The following is an 11059-nucleotide window of genomic DNA, read 5'->3' as shown; positions in this document are numbered from 1 at the left end:
AAGAAAGAAAAAATTCAGATATATATATAAAGGAACATTTTCATCAATAAAAGGTATTCTCTTATTAATTATTCAGAAAATTGATCAAAATTAGCAAAATCAATACAAGTTCATCGAGTAAATGTACAAAAAAATAAATTTAAATCGAATTTATTCTAAACTAAATTTTGACTGCTAACTATAAACTGTATTTAAGTCTATAAAAGTGAATCAGTTAAAAAAATTGAAGAAGAAAAAAAATTTTCAAAGGAATTTATATTAACAACTGAAACTATTAATCTTTAAGTATTAAGCAATCGAATTTAATCGAACAAAGCAAAGTGAATCAAATAACTCAATAACTTCACTTCAAAATTTATGAATGAATATACTTTAGCAACTGTATCTATGAATCGATAACTGAATCCGTTTTAATGAAGGAGTTTATGAATCTCTATTAATAGATAAGTATAAAAATCTATAACAATATCAATTTATATTCAATTATGCCAATTCTAATAATTTACAATTATAATATGACATATTTAAAAATGATAAATAAAAATGCATATCTAGAAAAGATAAACACCACAAATCTAGTATAATGACTTAGAAAGAGAAAAGGAATTTATATTAAGAGAATTCGGCATCTCTCAATCAAACTAAACGGTAAAAAATTTAGATAAAACATATTTCCAATAAAAACAAAAAAGTTTTTATGTAAATTACATGGATTAGAAACTGATAAAAACACTTAAAAATCATTATTAGAAATATCTATGATATAAGCTAATAAATAAACGGAAATTTGGATTTATAGATATGAATGAATCTGCAGAAAACATTTCGTAAATCAGTTATTATTATGGATCAATTGGCTTCAACAAAATTCCTTCCCTCCGAAAAAAAAGAAGAAAGAAACGTTTCACAAAATTAATTAAGATATTTATTGTGAAGGGTACATTCAAACAAACAGCTTCTCCAATATGCACATGATCGATACAACTTTTTGTCCTGAAACCTTCGAAATTTGTGGTTAAATTACCAAAAAGATCAAAAAGAAAAAGGAAAATTTCTCAACTTAACCGAAACTGAATCCGAAATTGTGAAAGAAAACAGCAGTGAATTTCTAGCATTAGTGTTTTATCATTAACGTTGAGCAAAAAATCGAAAATATTAGCAATAACGTTTAAGATTTCCTCTCGTCCACGTATTGTTGATTTGCACATGTTGAAACTGCACATATTGCTAAGCCTTTAACGAAAACAAAAGTTTGCCCTGTTCCGTCCCGATAAGGGAGTTAAACGACTGAGTTCGTTCAGCTATTTTTTTTTTTTTTTTGTAATGACTTCGGTAAAATTAACACTAAAATATGGTTTGGTAATATGTGATAAAATTTTGCAATCTTATTATATGATACCTTAGAGCAGAGGTCGCCAAAGTGGTCTATATAGACCCCCAGGGGTCTATTTAACATAAGTGGGGGTCGATCTGAGCCAGGGGGTCGAATGGGGGTCGATCCGAATCAGAAGGATCGAAGAAAAACAGCTCATAAACTGCGCTTTGTTGATTTGGAAAACATTGACATCCCTGATTGGTTTATTGTGCCATTTTCTGTTCAAATTGAAAACGTGGACATCAACCTGGAAGATGTGCTTGCTGAATTATTATCGGCTCTTGAAGCTTTTTAAGACGCTTTTTAAAAATTTAACAATAAGCAAATTTTGGACAAATATAAATATAATGCAAAAATATGTAAAACTTTACAAAATAACTCAGCCATTTATGCTAGCATTTCCAAATTCTTTATGGTTGAAGCCGGTTTCAGTGACATAAATTCAATCTTAACTAAGTAACTTAACTTAGTAAGTAACAGAAATAAATTAAATGTGGAGTTTCAAGGGGATTTAAGATTAAAATTGACCAATTTTGAACCCATTATAGCGAACCTTGCATAAAAACACCAGGAACAACCATCTCATTAATTAAGAAGCAGTAAATCTGCAGTTACTTTACTTATTACTTCCACTTAATTACTTATTATTTAATAAATATTAAGGTATTTAAATTTCTACATTATATTTTTCATAAAACTATCGTTACACAATGTACTATTACTTTAATAAATGTTTAAAATCATAAAATAAATGTACAAACACAGTATCTAATAGAGTTTTATTTTAATTAACAGAAAATTACTTTTATAGGGGTTGATGGAGATTTCGAAAAATTATATAGATGTCGATGATCCAAAAAGTTTGGCGACCCCTGCCTTAGAGCATGGCATGAAAACCGTTGATTCAGTGAAATTTACTATTTAGTTTTGTATTTTTTCCTAAATGTGTGTTAATAATAACTGTAATCTTGAAAGCCAGAATTTTCGGTAAACCATTATCGTATGCACGAAAAATTACCAAATGAAGAAAAATTTTTACAAATCGTTTATTTTGGTTTTATTAGCCTGAATTATAACTTTTTTTCTTTATCAGAAATGTGAGAACCATACAGTTCGGAAATTTTACTAGAATTTTTTTTCTCTGAGTAGAGATAAAGAAATGTGCTGCCGGGCTTACCACAAAATAATTTAGTGGTCTTAATTTTCATATTTCTGAAATGCATGATAGTTTCATTAAAAAGCAACTTCGAGAGTGAATATGGCATCTTTTTTCTGCATCCGCTGGGGCTTCCTTTTTGTCATCTGCATAAAATCCAAAGTTAAAAAGTTATGAACATAGAATGGCACCATATCTAGCCCAGCCATACCGGATAGAAGAATACAATAAAACAAGTATAAATTATTGAAAAGCAAATTAGGCAGCATATTTTTTTAAATAATAATGGAAAATCTAAATTTCGGAATTTTATTAACCTACATATATACAATCTTCACCCTTTTAGCATGGATTTCAACTAAATTTATCAATAGTTGAAAGCAACAGTATTCTAAAATACAAAAGAATTTATTCCCAAATTCTCCTAATTGTGTAAACACAAAACTGAGGTGTAATGGAAATTCAAAATACTTCGTTGAAAAGTTTTAAAATCTAAGCTATCTCTTAAAGAAAGAAAAAATTCAGTCCATCTGATTGGTTTTCCCCTTGAGTCGTCCTTTTCCATTCGGCCGGCGAATAAACTGTCCAGCAACAAGGTTGAGATGGCACTCGAAATTCGAATGGAATGTGAACCCTAATACATGTATTTAAACGCCATACTTTACTGGCACTTAAGCCCGTCCTTCAATGGAATTGTGGGAGAAAACTCAGTCTTAACCTTCCGAGTCAGTGGGGTAGAATATATCTGTGAAGCATTGAGGCGTTCAGTTTCTGGACGAATAATTGGGCTTTAATTAAATCCCATGTAAAGCACAAAGTTTCAAGATATATTAAATATTTACTTTTTTGTGATCTTAAGCGATGCTCCGAAATGAAGTGAAGAGGAATAAATCGTTGAAATTAAAGGAGGCATCTGTACATTCATTTTGTTCCGCTGACCTACGAAATTTGCTTAGAATATATATTGAGAGTTTTCTTCTGTCTTTCATTCATTAAAACTTGTTACAAACAAGTGTCCTTTACATACAGTTAGTCTAAATCACGGTAAAGAATTGAGCATCAAGTTCTGATGCACTCTAGTTTCAGTTGCATGATTAAAACGTTGTCAATAGTTTTTACTTAAAAACATATTAATTTATTTTAAAAATGATTGGTTATAGAGTGAGCAAACTATTAAAATTTAAACTGCCTTATATTCTGATCAGGACTTAAAAATTATATTACCCGACATGCCCGGGACAGTGAAAGTTCCGATTGAGTAGGTATTTCCCCTTACATGCCCGACCGGGCATGTAAATATTCGTTCTAAAATATCGATTGAGCACATTTCAAATTTTGACTAATATTTCAAGACGCTGGAGGGGGTGAATAAACTTCACCAAAGGAGGAGATAAAAAAAGAAAATGGATTACATTTAATAAGACTTAAATATTGTTGCCTTTAATTATATAAATAAGAATTTAGTAAACAAAATTAGCTTTTTCCATTTATTCTCTAGTTCATTCGTTTTTATTAAAACAAATTTACTCCTAATCCCTGTGCGTATGAAAATAATTAATAAAAAAGTTCATAACATCATTTTTTTCACTAGTTTCATTCCTTAAAAAACGAGCACTTAAAAATTTTTCAGTCAAATTTTACACTATAATTTAATTTTTATGCTTTATATGGTGGAAGAAGTGATACTTAAGGGTTTTTGCATTTAAGAGCTTCGCTCTAATAGCCATCTAAAATCCTTAAATAAATCATATGTTCTTATTCTATAATTTTGATTTATATGTCTTAATGCTCCTTATGCGAGTCTATAATGTTATAATGTTCCTTATGCGAGTCTAAGTGAATTTTGAGGCGATTTCCTTTTTTCCCCATATGATATTATGGAAAAGGTTTTCAAATTTTCAATACTAAAAGGAAAAAATTTAATTTTCGTAATTATTATTCAAAAAATTGAGGCCCTGGGCAAATTTTTAAAAACAAATTTTAAACAATTATAATTTAAGTAGTTTTCTGGCAATTATCAGTGATATTTTCTCTTAAATTGCTTGATCATTAAATTTAGTCATGGAAATTAATTTTAAAATTTTTAAAAACAAATATTTCGCGAAAAAAACTAATATTTTAATTTGCTTCGTAATAAGCAAAGTCTTAGGAAAAAAAACTTGATTGCATCATCAAATTTAATCATGAAAATTAATTTTCAGATTTTTAAAAACATCTGCTAAAATGGTTATGAAGTTATATATAGTACAGTATAGTATAGTATAGTATAGTATAGTATAGTATAGTATAGTATAGTATAATATAGTACAGTAGTAATAGTTGTGTTATAGTATTATTGAAGCTGTGAAAAATATATTAGAACATAAGTACCATCATCAAAACAGTTATATTTACAAGTTCGAAATAATATTTTTATTAGCGATGAATTAAATATTTCGTTTACCATTATGATTATAAACTCTCTTAAAATAGCAATCACCAAAGTCAACACTTATAATTGCGCTTTTATAGTAGTTCTTATGCTTAGTTAAGCTGAGACACTAAACAAAAGCATTATTAAAATTTCCTTTTGTAAATAACAATAGGTGACCAAGCAAATTGTTTTAATATTCATACAGAAAACATTACACACAAACAGTTTAACATTTATCTCCTCCGAATAACAGAACATATTTTACTTCACAACTTTGCAACCAACTTAAAGGTCGACACAAACTGTTGAAAGCCCTTTGTGTTTGTGACAACTGCACTTGCATCTTAAGAGTCTGTTTGAACTACAAACCGCTAGTTACTTTAAAGTAATTGATTTCCCCTTCAAGTCTGCAGCCCAATGGATATTTAAGACAACTCCTTTTGAGAGAATTAGAAAATTACAGGCGGTCATCAAAACTCAAACAATATATATGTTTCCCAAAGGTATTCATAATCTGTATCACTTTGTAGTCTTTAAATCGACACGTTCCAGGTAGTCATAAATATTTTTGTTCTAACAAAATTTAAGTCCTTGACTATTGTCACTAACTGACCATAAATTGGAATGTCATCCAAGTTCTTAAATCAAACGGGGAATCTTTTAAGTTTTGAAATCTATAAAGCCTTTTATTTATTTTTATGAATTCGAAAGATTTTATAATGAAATGGTGATTTTAAAAAACATCAATGAACTGGAAGTTTAAGTATTTAAACTAGCTAGATTAATTATGGGAAATTTTAAAAAGAAAAACGTAAGTCAGTCATTTCAGTCATTGATCAACATGACCGATTAATATGACTGATAAAAATATGTCAATTTAAATTTTTTTTTTCCGAAAAATTGCTATCCAGTCAATATTAAAATAATCGAATATGATGCTTTAAGAAAAATTGGATAAATAAGAATGCTTTTGCTAGTTTTTTTTTTTTTTTTTTGTATAATTTAAAATTTGATAATTTTTTTTGTTGTCAAAAATTGATTAAAACGCAAGTAAAAATATTAATTGAAATTAAATTTCAACCGATTCTTGAGTTAATAAGTGATATTTTTTTAAGAAAGTCCAGTTTAATGTCTCAACTATGAACAACAACTGAAAATTAAAATTATAATAACAACAAATTAGATTTAAAAAAATTACAAAATGTTAAAATGTGCGTTGTAGGATAAAGAAAAAACAATACAAAGTTTCTTTAAAAAAATGAATTCGGTAGATTACCTGAAGCTGGATGTTTTTGTACCTCCCCGCACGGAGAAAAAAATTCTGATAAAATTACCGTATTGTGAGGTAATAACATTTCTGCTAAAAGAAGCCTCAATTCTGGTTAATGAAACCAAAATAAACGGTATTTAAACCATTCATTTAGTAATTTTTCCGTTCATATTGTAACGGTTTACCAGAAATTCTGGTTTTCAAAATTATAGTTCTTATTACCACCCATTTAGCACTCTATACTGAAAAGTAAATGTAATCGAATAAATGGTTTACCATTTAATTAGTTAAATTTACTTTTCAGTATATTTAACCATGCTCTAAGGTATCATGATAAAATAACCAAAGTTTACCTCATTTGCAAATTTTATCACATATTTTTAGCAACACTGTTTAGCCATGCTTGAGCTGTTCATATATTATAATTGAATTGCTTTGTGATATTGGATTTCTTTCTCTTTTTTCTTTGCAAATTTATTTATTTATTAAAAAAACTTTCACATTTTAACTATAGATTTGTTTCATTCAAATCACTTTCGTAGGGAGAAGCATTTGGGAAAGAATAATGATTTGAAACATTTCTATATATTTTTTTATTTAAAATTCTGATCACCTAAGAAAATTTTTTATTGATTTATTTCTTTAGAAATATATAGAATTTCTAGTTCATTTGTTTGTTCCTTTACACGATTGAAACGATCTTCCTCTTTTGTGACATCAAATATTAATTATCAATATACTTATACATAAAATTTGGGAAAGAATAATGCTTTGAAAAATTCATATATTTGTTTTTATTTAAAATGCTGATCACTGCTAAATGCTTTTATATAAAATTATGATTATTTATTTAAAAAAGTTGTAAAATTTTATTTGTTTGTTCATTTTTACGATTAATATGATCTTTTTCCTAGGTAACTTTTTTTTGATAAATCAGATATTGATTTATCAATATACTTTATTAGAAAAGAAAATTCCTTTTAAGTGATAAAATAATAATTTCAAACCAAATAAGCCTTAAAATTTCTACTATGATAGTTAGCGTTTAAAACAGCACGAGTTTTCTTTTCACTTTTACATAGTTGCAATTCGTTTCAGTTCTTAATTATAAATGAATGCTTGTGAAGCCTAAGATTAATTAAATATTAATTGATAAGAACTTTTTTTTAACAAAAATGCACTTTTTAAGAAGTTGACTAGTATATTTTACGGGTAGTTTATTTTACATACTTTTATAAATGAAAACATATTAAATTATCAGTTTTATGATTTATCCACTCTAATATTCAGAGGGCTAATGTGAACAAAAATACTTATAAATATAAAATATTTTTGTTCATGTTTGTTAATAATTATAAAATTTAAATTATATTAAAAACTAAACATGCATCCAAAATTATCTTACGCACCATACTAATTAATTATTTTTGTTTTGAAGAATATTACTCATGTTTATTTTATTAATTTTCTGCAATTTATTTCGATAGGTTGGAAGCATACATGACTGATAAGAACTCATATTTCTTGAAGAAAAATCGAGTACCTGAAACTTGCTGAACTTGAGAAATTGCTGAATGCTTATTAATGAGTGCGATTCGTGTAATTTTAGTTAATCAAAAAGGAAATAAAAGCAAAGAAAGGAGAAAGAAAATTCTTCGGTTCTTTATCTAACCAGATGGAAAACGTAACAACTGGCACACTCATAAAAATCTGTTAATATCAACTTTGAGCAATATTACTGCATACTTGAGAATGTTAATTTTAAGTAATTATTATACAATTTTGTGACTTTTATACTTTCTTCATTGACATGCTAATTACATAAGAATTAGAAACTTTTTTTTCGCACCTTAAGAAGAAAATTATTTTAATTATAATTCAAACATAAATATGGGTAGTTCATCTAAAAAGAGTCGATATGATTTAATGATCTCTAATGCTGATAATTTTATATTATATCTCCACAGTTAATAAAAATTCGTTCGAAACAAATGCAACTAGTTATGCAATAGTAAAAAAATGACATGAATTATAACATGTTAAATGTAATTTGTTTGTTATTATAATAGGCATGTTATGCAATTAACAGTTAACATGTTATGCAATAAAAAATAAACTCAATTAGTAACAGCCATATTTTTAAGTTTAGATGAAGTAATATACTTATATATTTTCAATGAAACACTACCCTTAAATTTAAAAAAATCCATTAAGAAGTATTTGAAATAATAATTTTTGAATACAAAGTAGACTTAAATATAAAAGCCTCACTTATTGAAACAAAAACAATGTTATTTATTTATTCATTTTATTTATTTATTCAATGTATTTATTTACTCGTTTTATTTATTTACTCTTTTTCTTTTCTTTTTTGAAATTTTAAAAACTGTTGCAGTTTGTTTCAGTTTGTTTGAAAATGAAGTATTTGATTTAAAATATAATTTTCTTTCCAGGCACATATAGTGTTAATTAAATTAAAGGGAGGGGTGTCTTATTCAAAGGATAATATTTTAATCGGAATACATTAAACCAGCAGGTAAAAGTGGAAATTATTGTGACTAATATAATATTATGACTAATTTAATAAATCACGCTTCCTGCCGTAATTATTTTAAATCATTAATTGACTAAAAATATTTTACCCTTTTATACCACTTTTCGTACAGTGCGCAAAAATAAAAATAAAAAGTGAGTTCCCTGAAAAACTTTTTGATCTAATGATGATTTTAACTTAATGGAACTCAATAGTTCGCTGACCAAACCAATAATTATAACAAATATTTCAAACAGATACAGTTATGGAATTATTATGTTGCGAAATCAGTCACAAAAACGTACTTTCTCTGAATAAATTCTTTTTTCCCCGACGGATTCGGAATTTTGATCCTCAAAGTTGCAATTAGTGAATCGTGGTTTCAATAATTTAGATTGAACAGTGGTCGAAAGTTTGGACACCCTCTTGGTTAATCTCCCCTTTTCGAATTTCGCCATATTTTGATAACTTTTTAAGAGATTCAAAATAGCTTTGCATATTATAAAATTCGTTTGCCTCAAGATAATTTAATGTAAAAAATAATTTTTAATTATTATTTATTATTTTTCATTATTTTATTTATTAATACTCGAAAAACTTCTGAATTGTAAGGAATACAAATTTTTATATCATTTTAATTTATGTAATTTGAAATAAAATAGTTAAAAAATTGAAGGAAATTGGTTAAATAGTCCTCCCGAAGTAAAACTTTAAATACAGGAATTTTTTTAAAAAAAGTAATATCTCAGATAATATATTTGCCCGATTTCATTCAAAATTTGGATTTTGTCATTTAAAACTGCTTACTTTAAAATGCCGTAAGAACTTGTATAACTAAACAAACATAATGTCCAAGCAACATTGTGTCTAAACAAACATAGTTTATTTTTTTGCATAGTTTCGAATTTTAATGAGAAACCGTACTCCAAATATGATGAGTAGCGACAATCTGTAAAATATTTTCCCAAGAGTTAATTCGGAAAACCAACAGCAGTGTTATCCTATTAACGTTATTTCTACATTTTGAGTTTTCATCATACCTCAGGAAATATATCTAGAATCAAAATATTTTTGCTAATTATTATATAACCTTATTATACAAAGATAATATCCCGCAAGAAATAATTGTATTAATTATTTCAAATTATTTTTTTGTTTAGTTTCATAATACCAACATTTTGAATCACAGAGAATTGTTAAACTGGGAATTTTTAAGATGCAAAACATAAAATTTTAAATAAATTGACAAATACCTAACTCGAAGTTTAAATTTTATCATTTTATAGTCCTGAATTTAACATGTTGTACAAATTCATGTAATTCATAATTTTTAAAGAGGTTCTGATAGCTTTCGACATAAATATAAAAACATAGAAAATATTACCAAGATTTATATTTTCAATCAACTGTCTTTGAGTTAATGAAATTTGAAAAAATCAACCTATCGAGTGAATATATTATTAAAGGATCCAAATTTCCAATCTAATATTAGGTGGACTATCCACTGAGAAAAAAAGTATTGTCAAAACTAGCAAAATATGGTAAAACTTACCATGTTTCTGGCTGTAGGAGAACACAAAAAAAATATTTAATTTTCAGAAAAACACTTTGGTAATGGTTTTGGCAAAATTAACAATAAAATATATTTTATAATACGTCGTAAAAATTTGGTAAATATGGTAAAATTTGGTGATTTTATTGTGATACCTTACTGGATGATATAAAAATCATTTATTCGGTAAAATTTACGAATCAGTTTTGCACATTTTATTAAATGTGTGATTATAAGAACTATAATTTTAAAAAGTAGATTTTTCAGTATAAACTGTTATGAAAAAAAATTACCAAATGAATGGTTTAAATACCGTATATTTTGGTTCTATTAACCAGAATTATGGCTTTTTTTACCAGAAATGTCATTATCATACAGTACGGTAATTTAACAAGAATTGTTTTCTTCTTCTGTGTTTAGACAATATTGTCCAGATTACAGTTATACCATATATTTCAAAAGTCAAGAATTCAATTTTGTCTAACAACGGCTGACAATTAAAAAAAAAAGCTCGCTTTTTGTCTAATCGAATACTTTTGTCTGCACTAAGGAATTAGCCGGATTTAGATAGACTTTTCAAACCATAAAACAATGAAAATCCATATTTCAGTCACATTGTAAGTTATTTTATTGATTTGCTCCTTTATTAGTTTTTTTTTAAATGTATTTACCTTATTACTATTATCATTATAGATTATCATACACTGAACTGATGCAGGGAGTTCCATAATCACCCCACTTCATATATATATATATATAT

At 26.7% G+C, this 11059-nt stretch overlaps 1 long non-coding RNA gene across 1 annotated transcript in view; it reads left to right on the top strand.

Moving 5' to 3' along the window:
• Nucleotides 1–7889, top strand: part of LOC139427060 (uncharacterized) — a 179220-nt gene extending 171331 nt beyond the window's left edge. The window contains exon 3 of the long non-coding RNA XR_011638215.1: nucleotides 7702–7889. This is a non-coding gene — a long non-coding RNA (uncharacterized lncRNA). The remainder of the gene's footprint in view (nucleotides 1–7701) is intronic.
• Nucleotides 7890–11059: the final 3170 nt, after the last annotated feature.

The sequence above is a fragment of the Parasteatoda tepidariorum genome, chromosome X1, assembly GCF_043381705.1.
Source record: "Parasteatoda tepidariorum isolate YZ-2023 chromosome X1, CAS_Ptep_4.0, whole genome shotgun sequence".
Classification (NCBI taxonomy): Eukaryota; Metazoa; Arthropoda; class Arachnida; order Araneae; family Theridiidae; genus Parasteatoda; species Parasteatoda tepidariorum.
Note: the sequence above shows the minus strand (reverse complement) of the source record. Positions and strands in the feature narration are given on the sequence as shown.